Genomic DNA, 20987 nt, shown 5'->3' with positions numbered 1-20987 from the left:
ACTAAGAGGAAAGACATTTGTAATCACAGATGGGTAGAATGTAATATAATTACTGTACACAAATGCACATCCACACATTCCCCCCATTAACGTTCAATAATACCCCATTAACATCACAATTTTTGGAGCCATCAAATTGCGCCTGGAATTTGTTTAATGGCACGTGTTATTTAGCTTTATAGGCACACCTCTCCTTCTCAAAACTTATTGACCACCTTCGTGAGTTTCAAAAAAATGCAATTGGCCAAAATCGATTGTTTCAGCTGCGCCTAGCTCCGAGCTGGGAGCCCAGGGGTGGTAGGGGTTGGTGGTTATGGGGTTGGTGGTTATGGGGTTGGTGGTTATGGGGTTGGTGGTAGGGGAATGGTTCACGGTCGATTGTGGTGTGGTGATGGTAATGGAGATGGAAATGAGATGTTGTGGTTGAAGTAAAGGTGGTGGTTTTTGAGTTTGGTTGCTTGGGATGGTGGTGGTTTTGGTTTTGGTTGCCTGGTGGTGGTTTGGGGGTTGTAGTTGAGATGAGCAAGGTGGTCGTGGTGGTTTGGGAGTTGTGGTTGGCATACTCGTGGTGGTGGTGGTTCGGGGTCGTGGTTAGTATTAGCGTAGTCGTGGTTTTGGGGTTTTGGTTGGAATGAGCGTGGTGGTGGTTCGGGAGTTGTGGTTGGGATGAAAATAATGGTTGTTGTTGAGGGTGATAGAATGAGGGTGATAGTTTGGGTTTGTGGTTAGCCTGAAGGTTGGCAGTTGTCCTGTGGTGGGTTGCAGTTGTGGTAGATGGGGTTTTAGTGGTTGGTGTGGGGGGAGGGACGGTTCGAATTTGGTGTAGCGGAAGAAGGGGTCTGGGGGTTTGAGTTGAGGTGGTTGGTGTTGTGGTAGTTTGAATGGGGGGGGGGGGGGTTAGAATGGGGGTGGTGGTTTGCATGTGAAGGAGGTGGTGATTGAGGTTGGTGTTTGGGGTTGTGATGATGGTTGGTGTGGTGGGAGGAGAGGTCATTATAATGGAAGTTGTGATTGCTGTTAGAAGTTTGGTTTGGTGGTTGTGGTTGTAGTGGTTGGAACGGAGGTTAGAATGGGGGCGGTGGTTGAGGTTAGTGGCTGAGGCTTGTTATGTTGGGTTTGGGTTGTGGTGCTCGGGATGGTGGAGAGGCAGTGGTTAGAATTGGGACGGTGGTTGTTGGAGTTCGTGGCTGCGCGTGGTTATATCGGGTTGTGTTGGTGGTGGTGGGGGGGGGGTGTGTGGACGTGGTTGCGCTGATTGGGATGCGGGGGGAGTTGGGTTCCTTGTGCCGCGTGTATTGGTCAGATGTCGATCCCGTACGGTCCGGTGCGTGGCGCTTTCCGCAGTCACTTTGCATACCATCCCCAGCAGCGCACCACAGCGCCTCGTTCACACACACACATACACACCGACCGACACACCGACACACACACACGCGCGCGATCTGAAGACGAGCTAGCGGCACCATCCGTGGCGCGAGCGAAGCAGCGGAGCTCCGGAGCGCGCCGTGTGTTTGTCGGGAGGCATCAGAGGAGGAGGAAGGGAGGGAGGAGGGAGAGAGGGAGGAATCATCATCCTCAACTCACGCTCCCCGCACGGGACGTGGCATCAGCCGGACACTACAGCGGTAGCCAGTAGCGGCGGCAGCAGCTCGCACAGAGCAGCACATCGAGACGCAGAGAGCAGCAGCAGCAGGGGTTGGTGGTAGCGAGGAAGACGGCGTCGAGAAAACACGGCCGGCTGACAGCGTGCGCTCAGACCACAGCGACCGAACATCGTGAGTCTCTCTCTTTCTCTCTCTCCCCTTTGCTATCTCAGCGGCTCTGTTTTGTTGTTGTTGTTGTTCTTTAAAGAAGGCTGGTTGTGTCGCGTCGGTTTGTTGAGGATGGGAGGGAGATGTTTGCCGCAGACTGCGCGTCTCTTGCCGTGCGGTGTGGGACTCCGCGTGCAACTCTGCCGTGTGACTCCGCTTCACTGTGGTGCTGTGCCACTGTGTGTCACTGTGTGTGTGTCACTGTGTGTGTGCCACTGTGTGACTGCTGTGTGACTGTGTGTGAGGCTGTGTCTGTGTCACTGTGTGTGACTGTGTCTGTGTGTGTGTCACTGTGTGTCTGTGTGTGTCACTGTGTGTGTGTCACTGTGCTGTGTGACTGTGTGTGTGTCTGTGTGTGTCTGTGTGTCTGTGACTGTGTCTGTGACTGTGTCTGTGTGTATGAGACTGTGTGTGTGTCTGTGTCACTGTGTGTGTCACTGTGTCTCTGTGTGGTGTCACTGTGTCCGTGTGTGTGTGTCAATGTGTCTGTGTGTGTGTCACTGCGTGTGACTGTGTGTGTCACTGTGTGTGTCACTGTGTGTGTGACTGTGTGTCACTGTGTCTGTGTGTGACTGTGTGTGTGTCTGTGTGTGTGACCCTCCCCGCCGTGTGGCTGCGCTGGAACTCGTCCCCTGAAGCGGCAGCGCAGCCACGCGACGCTCGCTGCGCTGCCGAATCTTCGCCTCCTCCTCCTCCTCCCCTCGTTCTTCTCGCTGCCTCTCTGGCCGTGGCGAGCACCAGAGCTGCCCCCTCTCTGGCCGTAACGAGCCCCCCAGGGTTCACGGGCGGACAGAGCCCCCCAACCCGTCCATGCCCGTGTGTGTGTGCGTGCCTCTAAGAGACGCGACGTCTCATCAGGTGCCACGACGCTCGCCAAAAGTCCCCGTTCCTTGAATCGAGACGCGCAAAGCCGCAAAGCCCCCGGCGGGTGCCGCTCTCCCTCTCCGCCCCGGCGCTCGCGAGAGGCGCCCCGCGCTGCGTTCACGCAGCCCTCGCCACGTGCGCAGGGCTCGGCAGGGAGCGATGAAGGTGGCGGTGGTGGTGGTGGTGGTGCCGCTGTTGAAGGTGGTGGTAGTGAAGGTGGTGGTGGTGCCACTGACGCTGTTGAAGGTGGTGGTGGTGAAGGTGGTGGTGGTGAAGGTGGTGGTGGTGAAGGTGGTGGTGGTGAAGGTGGTGGTGGTGAAGGTGGTGGTGGTGAAGGTGGTGGTGGTGAAGGTGGTGGTGGTGAAGGTGGTGGTGGTGCCACTGCCGCTGTTGAAGGTGGTGGTGAAGGTGGTGGTGGTGAAGGTGGTGGTGGTGCCACTGCCGCTGTTGGTGGTGGTGGTGAAGGTGGTGCCGCTGTTGAAGGTGGTGGTGGTGGTGGTGAAGCTGGTGGTGGTGCCACTGCCGCTGTTGAAGGGGGTGGTGGTGAAGGTGGTGGTGGTGAAGGTGGTGGTGCCACTGCCGCTGTTGCTGTTGTTGCAGCCGCTGGCTAAACGCTGCAGCCGGCGTGCTTATTGCAGGTTACTGTGTGTTGTGTGTATTGTGTAACATAATACACACACCACGGTGAAACCTGTGTGTGTGTGTTGTGTAACACACAACACACACACACACAGTGTAACCTGTGTGTGTGTGTGTGTAACACACACACACACACAGTGTAACCTGTGTGTGTAACACACAACACACACACACACAGTGTAACCTGTGTGTGTAACACACAACACACACACACACAGTGTAACCTGTGTGTGTGTAATTCACAATACACACACACAGTGTAACCTGTGTGTGTAATTCACAACACACACACACACAGTGTAACCTGTGTGTGTAACACACAACACACACACACACACTGTAACCTGTGTGTGTAACACACAACACACACACACACAGTGTAACCTGTGTGTGTAACACACAACACACACACACACAGTGTAACCTGTGTGTGTAACACACAACACACACACACACACTGTAACCTGTGTGTGTAACACACAACACACACACACACAGTGTAACCTGTGTGTGTAACACACAACACACACACACACAGTGTAACCTGTGTGTGTAACACACAACACACACACAGTGTAACCTGTGTGTGTAACACACAACACACACACAGTGTAACCTGTGTGTGTAATTCACAACACACACACACACACAGTGTAACCTGTGTGTGTAACACACAACACACACACAGTGTAACCTGTGTGTGTAACACACAACACACACACACACAGTGTAACCTGTGTGTGTAACACACAACACACACACACACACTGTAACCTGTGTGTGTAATTCACAACACAACACACACACACAGTGTAACCTGTGTGTGTAACACACAACACACACACACACAGTGTAACCTGTGTGTGTGTAATTCACAACACACACACACAGTGTAACCTGTGTGTGTAACACACAACACACACACACACAGTGTAACCTGTGTGTGTGTGTGTAACACACAACACACACACACACAGTGTAACCTGTGTGTGTAATTCACAACACACACACACAGTGTAACCTGTGTGTGTAATTCACAACACACACACACACAGTGTAACCTGTGTGTGTGTGTGTAATTCACAACACACACACACACAGTGTAACCTGTGTGTGTGTGTGTAATTCACAACACACACACACACAGTGTAACCTGTGTGTGTGTAATTCACAACACACACACAGTGTAACCTGTGTGTGTGTAATTCACAACACACACACAGTGTAACCTGTGTGTGTAATTCACAACACACACACACACAGTGTAACCTGTGTGTGTGTGTGTAATTCACAACACACACACACACAGTGTAACCTGTGTGTGTGTAATTCACAACACACACACAGTGTAACCTGTGTGTGTAACACACAACACACACACACACTGTAACCTGTGTGTGTAACACACAACACACACACACACTGTAACCTGTGTGTGTAACACACAACACACACACACACTGTAACCTGTGTGTGTAACACACAACACACACACACACTGTAACCTGTGTGTGTAATTCACAACACACACACACACTGTAACCTGTGTGTGTAACACACAACACACACACACACTGTAACCTGTGTGTGTAACACACAACACACACACACAGTGTAACCTGTGTGTGTAACACACAACACACACACTGTAACCTGTGTGTGTAATTCACAACACACACACACACAGTGTAACCTGTGTGTGTAACACACAACACACACAGTGTAACCTGTGTGTGTAATTCACAACACACACACACACTGTAACCTGTGTGTGTAATTCACAACACACACACACACTGTAACCTGTGTGTGTAACACACAACACACACACACACAGTGTAACCTGTGTGTGTAACACACAACACACACACTGTAACCTGTGTGTGTAACTCACAACACACACACACACAGTGTAACCTGTGTGTGTAATTCACAACACACACACACACTGTAACCTGTGTGTGTAATTCACAACACACACACACAGTGTAACCTGTGTGTGTAACACACAACACACACACACACTGTAACCTGTGTGTGTAACACACAACACACACACACACTGTAACCTGTGTGTGTAACACACAACACACACACACACAGTGTAACCTGTGTGTGTGTGTGTAATTCACAACACACACACACACAGTGTAACCTGTGTGTGTGTAATTCACAACACACACACAGTGTAACCTGTGTGTGTGTAATTCACAACACACACACACACAGTGTAACCTGTGTGTGTAACACACAACACACACACACACTGTAACCTGTGTGTGTAACACACAACACACACACACAGTGTAACCTGTGGGGAGCGGTGGTGTAGCGGTTAGCGCGCTGCGCTATGAACCCGGCGACCCAGGGTTCGATTCCTGGCTCGAGGCCAACACCTGTGACGATTATCTAAACCGGTCCTGGGCCTCTCCCCTAGGTCGACTCAGCCTGAAATGAGTACCTGGTGCGGTGTGTAAACATCGCCACTGGGGAGACAAAGGCGGTCGGGCGTGGTGTTGGCCACCCACCCCCTCGTGTACCGTTCCGGGCTTCATAGGTGCTCGCTAACAGCGCTTGCCCCTGCAGTCTGTTAAGGCTATAGGGGGGGAATCTTTGTCTTTGTATTGTGTAAGGGAATGTTAAGGCTGTTTTAATCTCCACAGCTGCTGGTGCATCACGGCTCCATTGCAGCGGTTCGAATGCTGACCAACACACACAAAGTTGGGGGGTTCTGGGCGCTGCAGAGCCCACGTTGAATCGTCCAACCTTCCGCACGCCACACATTGTGTGGCTGCTTTTGTTGTTGTTATTATTGTTGGGCAGCAGTGGCTTCTCAACATCGTTGCTGTCTTACCTTGCCATACACCTCCTCATATCCATCTTTGTTCGCGCAGTCCAGGTGCCAGTTGTCAACCACCGCATTGGGTGGTTGACAATGTGTTTGTCTTGCAAGTTGGTAGACGTGGAAATCATTCTTGACGCTGGTTTGCAGTCATCGGCTTGCAGGGAAGATGTAAGCTATACCCCCCCGGGTTGAGTTTTATAATTATTAATATTTAATTGGTTTGTTGCCAATACTTTGTTTTCCATACATAGTGCGACTAAGTCGTACAATTTCGTTCTTTTTTTTATAGCTTGCAACGTCCAAGTCTGATATATGACCGCTGGCGTTGGGAGTTTTCCTGCGTGAGTTGATTTTTTTTTATCCAAATGTGTTGCGTTATATAAATATATGCTTGAAATATCTGATAAAATATTTAGCCCAATCTAAGGAAATACTGTACAGTATTCCAATATAAACTGCACAGTACAAGTCTGCACAATGTACATTGTATTAAACAAATGTAGAAAAATATATAGAAAAAACAACCTTTTCGTTTATTGTTGCATAATTCTAAAGGTTAGCAGAAGTCTCCCAAGGAAAAAAAAATAACCAGGAGAAAGAAAATATTCTCTGCACATGATATATTGTAATGGTTGGCCAGTGTTTTAGTAATACTACAGTACGTATTCTCCGTGCACACAACTGTTTTGGAAGAACAGCCATAGACTCATGAAGGACTGCGGCTGAAATTTTAATTGGCTTACAATTTTTCTTTTGCAATGTTTATTCCCCTTGCATTCTCAGCTTCTTTTAATCGAATTGAATTCCAAGTATCATTCTCACTTTGCCTTAAATCTCGTGATGCCACCAGCAGTTGCTGTGCTCACTGCAGGGAATTCTCCGTGTTCACAAAGTGAATGTACATTCCTTTTCTCTAATGGCCACGACTATTTTTTGTTTGATTTAATAAATCAAGTACACAAGTAGAAACTCGAATGCATGTTAAAATAACCCTGCCAGTGGTCCATGTTCCCTAATTGAATTTACCACAATCACACAGATAAAAAAAAACATTTTCAAAATGTTAATTTTACATAGCAGAACAATAATAATCAGGACTGCATTTAGGGATTTATATACTTCTGCTGGAATGTCAAAGCATATCTTTGGCTCTATCTTTTATAGGATCGGCTATATGGCACACACACACATGGGGTGCATTATTCATGGCCCATATTTGCATAGTAAGAGGATTTTTATTGAATTTTATTTTCTCCAGTAATTTATATGGATCGTATGACTTGCATTGGTGAGTAAAAGCACATTATTTCCTACAGGTTCCTGTTTTCATATGTACATGTAATAAGCCAATACTTGTAGTTGCCTGTAAAATTTTATTTACCATTTAGTGATTTTGATAACTACCATGGTAACATTGCCAACTCAAGGATGAATGTGCACTTTACATACACTGTATAACCTTATCTATAGGTTTCACTATTGCACGGTATTTTACGTAGACCTTTCATTTCGCTCTTTATGCAAATATATCGCATTGAGCTGTGAGCTATTGCTGTCACTTGACAGTACAGTTCATACAAATGTGCTGTGGGGACATTTGCAATTAAGGTTTAATGATTTTTTTCTTAGTTGAGTTATTGGGTGAAACAGATGATGGTATCAATCAAAGCACGACATTTATAAACACAATCAACAGTAGACTCATATATATACTCTATGTTGATATGTTCTTTGATTTAATTCAGATGGAGTTAGTCTTTATGGGTACATTTAAAAAAAAGCATTGTGTAGGACCTTTATGTCGCAGAATGGCTTGCTTCAGTGTAAGGTTATTATTAATAAAGTCCATAGAGTGGTGCAATGACCAACGTGCTTATGACACTTGTTTAGCAAATAGCACCACAAATGTTGCACGATATGCAAATGTCATGCAACATTTTTGGACGCAAAATGTTAACTTTTGCAGTCGAAGGCAGCTAATTGGTAAACAGTATTATAAAAAAAAGAATCAAAATACATACTCTCGTTCGCTTGCACTAATACTCGAGCTAGTAAATCGTGAAACAATAAAATGATGGTCAGACGATTTCTGCGTTGAATTACAGCCTCTTACCAAATTATCTTGGAACGCACCTAAATATCATCACAGCTTGGAAGCTAAGCAGGCTTGAGCCTGAGCAGTCCTTCTGGCTGGTGACCACCAATGGGCCGTATGTTCGAGACTGCGGGGCTACGTGGTGGACAGCGGAGGGCAGTACAGGAAAAAACCGATTGTACTATACTTCTATGCTCCCACTTCAATGCTCCCTGCCTTTACCCCTGCGCTGAACAGCATGGTGAAGTATGGACAATTTCCCACCCGCATGGTGTGCGGAAGCCCGCGTTCCAGTGTTGGGTTAATCTCGGTACAGTCCAATATTAAGAGTATGTAATATTGGGCTGTAGTACCTTGCCGACATCACTGTAGTTTATTGTATTGCTGCAGGCAGTTAAAAACCAAACACATTTGTACTTAGGTATAATTTAAAAAAAAACTTACAGTATGATGTAATATGCATAGGATGCAAACCAGCAATTTTCACTCATCTGTCATGAACCTTTTCACCTCCCAACCTCAGAATGTAACAGGCACGCACAGTATTCAAGGGGAAGAGAGGGGCATTGACTTCTTGTTCGCACCACAGTCACAGCACCTTGCAGCCACGAGTTTACGAGCTTAATAGCAATAATCGTTTACAGCCGTTTGTCAATCCATTGCTGGATGAAGGCCTCGCCTCGGCGTGGGGGTTGTTTGAACATACTTCACTCAGGATCAGTACGGGTTGGTGTTGGTTTGTTTGCGGGGAGGGGGGGCACTCATATTATGACCCTGAAAAATGTTTGCAAAAGATGACATTCGCTATACAATAGTGTAGTGCTATGTGACATTTTCCTCACGGGCGTTCAATAAAGAGATGCTGCCATTGTGTAACGCTTAGCACACTCGTCTTTTAATCCAAATGTCCTGCCAGTTTGATCTCCCTGAGCAGCAGAGGGTAAGTTTCTTAAATCCCTTACACCAGTGGTCCACCAACGGTTGATCGGCAGATTGCATGTGGTTTGATAAAATGTGGGTAATCCCACCTCTTTCATGGAAGAGTAGGCCAAATACCTTCTATTGGGGTTCTCTAGAGCTCACTCTAGTGGAGGCCATCCCACTAGCAGTAGCATGGGCAAGAAATTGCATGGCTGCACCTTTACCTTTAACATACAATAAAACGTGATCATGCAAAATACAAATTAGGGTTGTCTTTAAACAAATATCCCGTACATCAGCAGCCTCTTCGCAACAGTAAATATTGCTGCAATACTCTGATGATAAACACCATTCTGCAGCAGCACTCAATAGTAGCACCAGTGCACATGTGTTGTTTATACCAGAGATGGCAATGACTTTGGCTGCAGCTCTCGGAGGCCGCTCCTGTAATCCCCTTGGTGGTTTTGGTGTGAGAGTGTCTCTACTTTTGGGAAGAAGAGCACTGTATACAATTTCCAGGTGTGCCTACGTAAACTAAAACAACTGTGCAGTGGTCACATGTGTGACAACCTTCAAGAAGCTTGCCCACACGGATGACGTAATGCTCACATCCTTCTCAGGAGGTGTTGATGTCTGAAAATGTATTTATTGTGCTGGTTTCATACTGTTGTCATTAAATTGTTATAGCCGCCGGTAAAACCAAACTATTCACAGTCGAGCACCTTATACAACAAAGTACAGCACCCGAGTTCAATGCAGCATATTTTCCACACTACAGGTACAGGTGCTGTATTTAAAATACAGCGGTAGTACCGTATACTGATTGTATATATTTCATCATCAGTGGAAGCTATTTATACAGCATCTCGGCCAGTCAAGTGTTCAGAAAAAAAAGAAATGAAAGGACAGATCCGCAGATTTGGTGTAATTTTTTTTTTTACAAAACAGCGTTTTGCAACAAATTGCGAGAACAATTTGGATTTTTTTGGTTCTCTCCGTACTCTAAAGCATTTCTTGTACACGGCACTGGAAAGTAACAACATAATTTGCAGGTGAAAGCATTGATGAATGATAGTGGGGATGCCAACAATTGTTTAGCACAGCACTTGCTGGGGGGCGCCAGGCAGTCACCAGCTACATTGCATAGGGGGCCCGAAGTAAATAATACGTTATAAAGCAATGTGTAATTGAAATGGCTTCAGGCAGACTTCACAAGCACCATGAGCCAAGGCCCTTTCCTGGCAATATAAAGACCCCCAGGCACTCTCAAAGGTTATGCCACTTGTAATGACCTTTCGCTTGGAAGTCCGATACATTTTTTATTGGATTCCCCCCCCCCCCTCTTTGTCTTTAAAAAAAGACAAGGGCATTATGTCACAAAGAAGTTTACAAAAAAGCAGCTTGTAAATAAATATGCCTTGAGCACAGTCATTTCTGTCAAAGACAATTTATGCAACAGACGACAGGCACATCACATGCACGCTTTGGAGTACAATACACTTCACGTGGCCTAACACATTCCATAAAACACCCAGCAGCTGACAGATAAGGCTGACATGTCCATGACCCCTGAGATAGAAATCCATGGACTTGTTTACAGGAAATTAACCCTGTTCATTTATTTTCTATGAAAAGCTGCACAGTGTTTGCTTTTTCTTAGAATTAGATTACGCTGAATTAATTTAGAATGAGATGGGGGAAGGAAAGAGGTTTACTCAGATTTCAAATATTATGGACAGTTTTGTACATTGTTAGAGGCCTGGTTTAGGCTTCAATCTGTCGAGGTTTAACAACCAAGCCCATGTTTTTTCCACATTTGTCTGTGAAAATGCATTCACATTACTTCAGTTTGTCACATCCGGTACAGAATATTTTGAAACACTGGATAGAGTCCCAGGTTAACTAAATGTAGCTTTCAAATTGGCTTTTCTCTGGGAACATAGGCAAAAAAGTGAACCACAGAAGGAATTTTATAAACACGTAAAAATAAGTGAAAATGAAAAGACTTGCATTTTGTAAATAAAATAGCTATTTTCCACGTACGCTTGTTAACTTAGTTCAAACAGTTTCCTGCAGGCTGAGCCAAGCCTGTAGTGAATGTGTTTCAGGAAAATTGCAGCAGAAATCTATGGCCATGTGTGCACGAATGTTGAACTTTGTTCGCACCGTACGTAGCCCACTGTGCTAAGCCGAGGTGCATCTTCGAAGTTTATTTTATAAACATGCATCAGAAAAATACGTTTTTGTACACTTTTCTTCAGCTGTTTGACTTTGTGTAATACCTTAAGGATGATAAAGGCAATCGAAGTTACAATTTTCTGAAATATAATGTTAATTTATGATACTGAAATTGGATATTCCCATATTGCTTTGCCAAGGCAAACATTTGTGAATGTTGAAAACTTATTTATTTTTGATCTAGACAATGTGATAAGGTGTGATCACTCATGATGGTCTCAACTAACTAAATGTGGTCTCATTCGATATAGATCTGGTATATGCTGGGCTTCATTTCAGCTGGAACTATACGGGGGTAGAACTCCAGAAATGAGTTATCTGGATCCAGGGCACCCTAGAAAATGTTCCATACGATATTAAGTCCTGGGTATATTCAGAGGCACTGGCTATTTATGACTTTAAATACATTACAAGCATACGGATTGTTTGTCACAGTTGTTAAGTGGAAGCCGGCGACAGAGAGAGTCGATATTACATCCCCTTCCCATATCTGTCTCTCCACATAACAAAACTACAAGTATTCCTTACACAACATAATGGCCCCACGGCCTTCTGAGAGTTCCGTCATTTCAGCAGTATTGATTCAGCACAAGCAATCGCTGTACCGGTTTTGACACATTGTCTAATTTTCTGAGTGAGGCTTGCTTTAATCAATGCTGGTGACTTCAGGGCGGCTTAAACACAGCAAGTTGGCACAGCAGGGAGCACAGGTGGTGCATCTGTCAGTCATCACAGTAACCCAAAACACCTGGGTCTGTCCCATGACCCATCAGTCATGAACCTTCAACATTTCATGTGGACTCAAAGTGCACCTAACCTGGCACAAGAACTGTGGTAATATCACTGCCACTGAGTGGCGATTGGCAGCTGTTGTAGGCAAGGATAAGGGTCCTAGTTTGATTTTTAAAAAATATTATGTAATGCATAACACAAAATAAGAATTTGCGTCGTTGTAGAGAATATGAATAACACGTTAAAATGAGTGTCGTTATGGATGTATGATGGAGATACTCTGTCTGCTTTTATATTTTGTTTCTTATATTCTCCACAATGACCATTACGATTATTTTGTGTTGGAGTAGATATTGTAGGTGAGAGGTGACAAGCTTTTGAGTTGAGTAGGGGATATGTGAAGGTGTTTAAGTAGATGTGGGGCGAGAGCTCCGAAGATGAGCTGTGCAAGGATATCAAGTGTGAATGAAATTGTTCTGTCCTGCGATGAAAAAGGTGGTCCCCGGTAAGAATTAATTTGAACGCTTTCCAACTGATGCTGAAATCATTAAATATTTAGCTACATTATTCTGCCTGTCTTGTCGTGGTGGGGCGATAATAATTTTCGTAAAGGTGATCCAAATTTAACAAGATTTTTGTACAAAATCTGTGTTACTATTAGAGACTTACCATACAGAAAACAAGGGTAAATTGAACCAAAGATTGCACAAAACGCAGAAATAAAACTTTAAATATAAAAAGCCTTTTTCTCACTGGATCATACGGTGGGTTCAAATCTATGCAAGTATATTACTTACCGACACCCTTGGTAATAGCTGTTGTGTAGAGACAAGGAGGGAGGTAACTCAAAGACGACGACGACGATTATGAGAATGTCTGCGAGTGTGGAGTCATTCGGGCCAAAAGCTTCACGCTGCATTCGAACAGAGCCAAATATTTACTGGGTCTCTATTATGATTTTGACAAAAGTAATTCTGTCTGGAATGAACTTGTGCTTTACTCAGCAGCACAAGCTGTTATGAAGCGAAGCGTTATCTCATTATCGTGTAAACAAAAATATATTTCTTTGATGCTACCTTGACCAAATGACAATAAGTGTTGTGATTGTTTTCCCAAGTACTGTACATTTACGGATTCAGTTTTCACGAGGTACTTAAAACAAATTATCTTATTATCTGAGGGGTTCTTTACGACATTATACCAACTGTTTTTTTTAATAGTTAAAAGTAATCAAACTATTTTTGTCCTAACCCAAAATGTCTTGGAAAATCACTTGTGATTGATGAAGCTGTTTCAACTTGTTGGGCCTCCAGCGATTCGTTACTTTCACTTTGTGATTTAGAGCATACGATGAATGGAGAGTACTGTCATCTGCGAAGGCCTGTGTGAGATAGTGGGCATGAGATAATAACAGATACGGCGGAATAAATGCTTGAGGGACAGTAGAGTTTATAGATAATGTGTCAGATTAGTTACTTTTTACTACTGCAGATGCTGTAATGACTATCCAAGTGACAATAGAGTTATAAGCTTTGTGACTGAAGGTCAACATCAGCTTGGCTTAGTAACGTACACTGCCAAACACAATGAAAAGCATCAGCGAGGTATCAAGTGCGATGATCATCACATATATATTTGCTAACTTCTGAAAACGAGAACTCAAAGGTGAGTCACGCATTCCAGCGGATAAGCAGTCGAGCGTGCCTGATGAAAACCACACCGGTGGTCACCCAACAGGGACAAATGCATCCAAGGGTTTCATTAGTTTTTTTTTTGCATCCATAATTCATGCATTCCTTTACACAACATTTACATCGCAGCAATTTGGTAAGACTTTCCTAGATGCAAGGAGTCTCCCATTTTTTTTAAGAACCGGTAGGATTCTAGAAAATGTCCCGGAACAGCGACACAGTGGACGTAGCGCAATTGCCTACTTACACCACCACCCTCTAGAAAGGCCCCTTCTAGAGGGTGTTTGGCCTACTCCTCCACGGTGGCCGGATGTCTTGGAAGAGGTGGGAGTACCCACACTTGACCCCACCGTCGGTGACCCGCTGATTGACTAACCCATGTACCGTATTCTGCTGGATGGACAGAGGCATGGGGATATTTAAGAACAGGCAACCAAGTCCAGTGCGCTGACCATTATACCACGGAGGTTATCGTTTGTGCAGGTAGTAGAAGAAACCTGGAGATAACTCATGGATACATACAGGACGGTATTTTAAGTACTATTCAAGGACTGTTAAACCATAATAATAGGGTTTTTCCCCTTACAAGGATTCATGTCTGCATTAACCACAATACTTGCAGTCAAATGCAAACAAAAACACACTATGATAATATATGCATTGTCCTTGAAACTGATTGGTCCACACCAAGGGACGGCTTTCTTTCGAGCCTCGACCCAATTGGTGCTCGACCAGAGGACGCCAAAAGGCGTACAGCTCAAAGACAATGCACTATCAAAGTAATGAGGGCTCGGGGTGAGCATCTACATTTGGTACTGGCAAAGGAGGTCTAATGACTGTTAAACCAATCAGGGCCGGATTACCTTGGTCTAACATGGCAGGGTAAGTACTGTATGGCACGTCGTATCTTACGTACTGTCGTTGGTGAAGGGAGTTGCTCTTAGGCAGAGTTTTGTACTGCTTTAGAACTCTCGACTTTTGTTCAACAGAGGAGCCAAAAATACAACGTTTTGCGTTTGTCTTGGCGTCGTAAGTTACCGAACAACTTTCCAGTGCTGTGCGGTGAAACGTTTTTTTTTACAAAAAGTTGCTGGAGACAGCCTTGGCAGGTGACCAGGAAATGTGAGAACCAATTGGACATGATGCTGCCCTCTCGAATTTGAGATTCATAAAATCGTGCCTGTAAGCTTAACCAGGGCTGTCATTGATCTTTCCAGGTCAAATCAAAAGTACTGTCGACTGTGTCTAATTCTACCAAATACGCTGACACCCCAACCTCCATCTAACAAGCCAGGGCCGGCACTAGGGAAACGCAGGAGAGGGCCATGCATGATCATAGTAACGTACCAATGTGCCCCGACGAGGAAAGTTTTCCATCCGTGTGTGTTACCCGTCAATGGCACGCGAATGAGAAACATGATCTTTAATAATGAAAATGGAATTAAAAGGGGTAAAAAAAAGTGTGCAAAGAAGCACGGGGGAGATGCACGCTTGGAATTATATTGAGAGACACAGAGAGGAACACGTGTGTGTGAGAGAGCATAGGCAGGTTAAGGGATCATTCAGGCAGCTGTGAATAGTAGTGAGTGGTGCTTGGACAGGACACATCGCGGCCGGAAGGGATGATGCCCAATGGTAAACAATAAGGATGGAGCGGCAGCCAAGGCATTGAAAACGTCCGAGATGACGTCCACCGTAGAGGTGGACCGACATAATTGGTTTGTGTGCAGGCCTTAGGTGTTTGATTAATATCACGGAATCGTGAGAGATGGCGGTGGCTTTGGTGACAGCTTCATCCAGCAGTGGATTAAATAGAGTCGATGATGACAAATAACGTTGGCTTTTGATCCGGATACTGTAATGAGATGACTTCACACAGCATGTGATGTCATGAACTGACTTGCCGACATCATCACCATGAGAAAAAAAAGGGTGTTTTTTTTATTTAGGCTGCAGTTTTATTTCTGTGTTTTTGTGCAATGTTTTGTTTAATTTGCCATTGTTTACCCAAGGGTAATTCCCTAATAGCAACAAAACATTGTTTACGATAATCTTGTTACATTTGGATCATATTCTACATAAGGAGCCATCCATTTAGTACGAACGCATGGAGCGGGGGGGGGGTTAACCCAAATGCGTACGCTTGCGTATGGGGGGGTCTACTGACAATGTGCGCATAGGGAACGGGGGGGGGGGGTGAAGCCTCGATAATAATTTGTCTACATTGGCCTTCAAATGAGTTAGATAGTCCGGCGGTGTGGACTATCTGTTTGCTTAAACACATTAATATTATTAATCCTTCATCGTTTCTGCGTGGATTAAATATCGGCCGTTCTATAGAATTTGGCGGGGGGGGGGTGCGTCAGGCGTACGTACTCAGGCGGGGGGTCAAAAGTCCGCGTGCGTATAGGGAGGGGTCAAGTTTTGACAGATTTTTTGCGTACGTACTGAATGGATGGCCCCTAAATGATGATCGGCCCCTCCACCACAGACAGGTAGAAGAATATAGATGATATATTTAATGGTTTAAGCATTAGTTGGAAAGCGTCAGATTGATTGATTTTTTTTAATGAGTGGCCCTAAATTGTGACAAATTATCTTATTGCCGGGTGTGTAAATTTATACATCTCTACATTTCGCCAGTAGTGTATGCCAACAATGTACATTTAAGTGAAACTAACCCCCCCGCCCCCCCCCCCAAAAAACCCTCACATGTTACTGTGTACGAAAATGGATGGTAGGTCCTAAAAGCAATCAAGCAACATGAATGGGGAAAGATCAGAGTTTTCTTAGACGAGATAGCGGCGGTAGGGTGATAATGATCACGCAGCTTCTCTGAAGCCTCATAGAAGACACCAGCCTGGGAAATAGCGGTTGTATTTTTACTGTGGAGGTAAAACCGCGAGTTAAAGGTTTATATCAATCACGAAAATTTTTTTAGAACATGGGGGGGAGAAAAGGTTTTCCTGAGGAAGGCGTGCACCAAGAAAAATGTCCATCTTCCTTCCACTATTGTCTGTTTGATGTAGCCCCATTTGCGCTCCTGTCGTCACAGCTATTTTCGTCATAATGGACCCCTGCTGTGAGTGTTATACTGGCGCTGGTCTGGGAAGGCCTCTATTCTCCCACCCGCACAAATTAAATGAAAACTCTGAATTCCAATGACGTTCTGATAAGCCGATATGTTACAATGCCAGTGCCGCAAAAATGTCAGAGAGAGAGAAAAAAGAGTGACTTTTCATTTTTTTTAAATTCATGAATAATAACTAAAAAATATATGTAGAGATACATAAAAATGTGGAAACTTTTTTCCGGTTGAGTGGCTGCCTCAGCTTGATGTTCTCTTTGCTGGTGGGAACAGCTAATGTGCTTAAGCTGCATGTGTCGCGTGTATGATTGGCACTCCACAATGATGCTGCGGTAAAATACGCATCGTGCTTCCAGCTTCCTTTTCACGAGAACAATACGCATGTGATCTGCATATAAATTACAAAAGCACGTGGCCCTGAAAACAAGAGAATTAAGACGTATCACGTAAAACCCCATTTTGATTTTATGTTAATTTCACGCTGTCCACTTTGCAGAGATTAACTCCAGTGAAGCACGTCTGCTCTTATGCAGGACATGTTTTTATTACATTGATGGCTCTCAAATAAAGTGGGCTATCGAAGCACCAGTTTACCAACTTCACTCTTATTATCTTGCAGCATTCGTGTGTGCGGGTCAGCTGACATTAATGTTGAAATGTTTTAACGGCTATCATTTTAAACACCGGCTAAATATACTTTGGGCTTGTTGGAAGTTGGAGTCATAACACTGATGTATATTGATATTTGATAATCCTGGCTGGTATGTAATAAGTCCTGTCGTTTTCTTGCTCCGGATGGGTTTTTTAGCGTGCAAATTTTGACTTTTCTCAGTTATACTCGGGCGTTATTGCACATTATGCATTTATTTTCTAACGCCATGGAAGCATCCATGCATGTGCTTGTTTCGCTTTGCCCGTGAATGTTCACGCACATCTGAGCACAATCACTTATCCAACAGTCGTTGGGGTCACGGCCCTGTGTGTGACTGCTGTGAGCCCTCCACGTGTTCACCCTTTGTGGTACCACTATTTAATTCAAAAAAAATCCTTAACTCAGTGTCAATTAATCACCTGCTGTTATTTTGTGTAATCAAATGCTACGTTTAGCGATGTTAACCGATACCTTTTAAATGTCTCCCAGCTTATTAATAATAAACTCTCATTCTCTTCTGTTGCCCCCGTGGTATGTAACTCCATTCCCCAATTTATCCATGCTGTTGACTCCCCTACCCCTGTTCACGAATATACTCAAGAACTTCATTCTTTGCCTCTGCCTATGACTGACTGCCTCTCTCTCTTAAGTAAATAAGCCCCCTGTTTTTCTAAAGTGCACCGAGATGCGGTTGCATTTACGCGCTATATAAACCCACATTGTATTCTATTGTAATGCTCCTTAATAATAATAATACCACGCTTGTATTCAAAGCCTTACCATAACCTCAATCTGAAAGCCATCATTGTGTGTATACTCTTTGAAACACTGAAAATATCTCCGGCCGTGGGCCATGTTCTAAGTTTTGTCTGTGAATCCCTGACTTCTAAAACTCCTCCCAGGGATGCTCAGAGACAGTTACTTATTTGGGCACAAACTTAACAAGTACAGTACTGTCAAAAAACAAAGGTGGATAATATAATAAAATAATGAACATTTGTGGACATTTAAAAAACATTATGAATGTTATTGTAGAACCAAACCATGGTTGTAGTAGATTGTCTAAACACGCTGTGTTACTGTTATTCAACTGGTCACTGCAACACCTGTTTCACATAACATACTGCAATCATTGCTGAACCACAGGGAATGTTTGCTCGCAAATTATTGGAATGGTAATAAATATGCAGCATTTACAAATTCAATTGCCGACTGTGCGTTTCAGGAGAACTCTGTTAGTTTTTAAAAGAAGGAATATTTATAACCTTCATTTGATTGTTCCCAGGCCAGGGTGTGTACGCAAAGGAATGATCCATAACATGTCTTGCCATTGGGCACGCAAAAGGCACAAATAATGGGTGCCTTGTGCACAAAATAACTTGGGAGAGATTTGATGCTTGCGCTTATCTGACGTTTTTTTTACTTGGCCTGCAGGTGGCCGCGTTTAAGTATTCAAAGGGTCGTTATTTTGCAACAGGTGTGGTTGGATGTGCGTGGGCATTCGTGTGAGATGCTTGTTTTGCTGTTCACCTATCAAAGGGCCTTTTTAATGTATCTTTTAAGTCGCGTAATCTCTGGGGCCACGCAAGTCTCTCATGGCTTCCATGTGTTTGCAGTCACGTGGTGGGTATTTCATCCCTTTCTCCACTCACCGCCGGGAGCTTTGTCTGACCAGCAACTGCCATTCCCATTGACCACGGCAGGCGTGAGAACTGTGCATATCCTTGGGAATGCGCATCAATTTTCCACGTGTCAACTTTGAGGATTATTTATGTCACATTGCTACCTATCATGGGGCCCTTATATCACTTTTGACTTATCAGATTGTATTTATTATAAATGTACTACCCTTTTTATTGTACGGCTCTCTATATCTTAACACTGAATATATATGTATATGTTTAAATAACTTTAGCAGCCATTTAGCCATATATGTATAATTTTTTTTTTAAATATCCTTTGATCTCGCTCATGAATGTTGAATGCTTCAGCAAAAGCATTACATTCCTGTGCAGTCAAATACATCACCAAACACGTGGAACTGCTAAAAGTACTGCGTAGCAAACGATTTTTATTTGTCCCTCAAAAGCCCTTTTGGGCATTCACTTGCTAAGCAGTGCATGTTTTTTTTTCCCAGAGAGATAGCCCAAGACAAATGGTGCAGTCACCACGGTGATTGGGTCAGCCCACTCCTCTGTCCACAAATGCCAGGGTCATCGATTGGGGTCGGGTCATGTGACTGGCCTCAATTGATCCTGCAGACTGTCCTGGTCATCGAGGAATCTGTTGGGTGTCTGCCGTAGTAAGCACGACCTTTTGTTTGGTTGCAGTTGATTGCGTCCAATTTTTAAGTTGCAGTGTCACTCTTTGCCACAGTCTATTTATTGAGATTTTTGTTGCAGAATTCTTGGGCATTCCTCAATGGCTCATATATGATAAATGTGTGCGGGGGCATCTAACTGCTTTGTGGTGAATTATTGACGATGAAGAAGAATGTTGTGCAATTTCCCACCTGACATTCAGAGCTGTTTTGTTTTCATACCATTGCAGATGTTTCGAGCTGGGCATTTCTTGAGCTGCTATTTGTTTCAAACAATGCCAAATGTAAAATAAAGCTGGGGGGGTTCCTTGATGTAAAAAGAATCTAACCAAACGTTCAAACACTAAAGTATGGCATTTAGGCCCAACATTATTGAAACATGATAGCAGAAATCACTGGAGATTTCAATGTTCTCTACAGCGCTAGCAGACTTGAGTATTTAACTTGACAGATTAATTATTTAACTGGCGTAATATTTTTTCTCTCTCTCTCATGACTTTGCTGGAGTTTTTTTTTTGCCAGCAGTGACCCAGAAACTAAATTGCAGAGAATTAAAATAGAAGCACTGAAATTAACCTTACACAGATTTTTGTGGATGTCTGCAAGTATGTGTAAATCCTGCGACTGAATTTTGTCATCTAAAGGATTGAATCAGTATTTGTTTGCATTTTTTACTCCCTGAAATATAATGGATTTGAAATTGGCTTCAACTTTGAGGTGGCAAACGGTAGTTCAACATTATCACTACAGACTGGTTGAGCAGCTGTATGCGAAGCTGATGACACAAGGGAAGACGTTGATGGGTATTTTTGGCAATACGACTGCCACATACCTCCTGACCTCTGAATTAGCAATGCGCTGCATTGTCCCAAGCGATAAGGCACACATTTATACCAGTGCAAACTCGTGCAAGATGTGTACTGCTCAAACTGCAAATTTAGACACATTTCTTGCTTGCATTAGTTTAATTTGTATTTTTAGCTATTTCACAACATAACTACCAGTGTAACATTTATTACAGAATGGGGTACCATAATTTATGTTTGGCCCATTCCAGCAATGTAGTGTATTAGAATGATAAGAACCAATTT

At 44.0% G+C, this 20987-nt stretch overlaps 1 protein-coding gene across 3 annotated transcripts in view; it reads left to right on the top strand.

The window, feature by feature from the left end:
* The first annotated feature begins 1371 nt into the window (after positions 1-1371).
* SNCAIP (synuclein alpha interacting protein) overlaps positions 1372-20987 on the top strand; it is a 223611-nt gene continuing 203995 nt past the window's right edge. For all 3 annotated transcript variants that reach the window (XM_078621833.1, XM_078621816.1, XM_078621826.1), the window contains exon 1: positions 1372-1775. The gene's annotated coding sequence lies outside the window, so the exon portion shown is untranslated. The remainder of the gene's footprint in view (positions 1776-20987) is intronic.

This window comes from Lampetra planeri, chromosome 3 (genome assembly GCF_965212315.1).
Source record: "Lampetra planeri chromosome 3, kcLamPlan1.2.h2, whole genome shotgun sequence".
Taxonomy (NCBI): domain Eukaryota; kingdom Metazoa; phylum Chordata; class Hyperoartia; order Petromyzontiformes; family Petromyzontidae; genus Lampetra; species Lampetra planeri.
The sequence above is the reverse complement of the archived record's forward strand: the minus strand, read 5'-3'. Positions and strand labels throughout refer to the sequence as shown.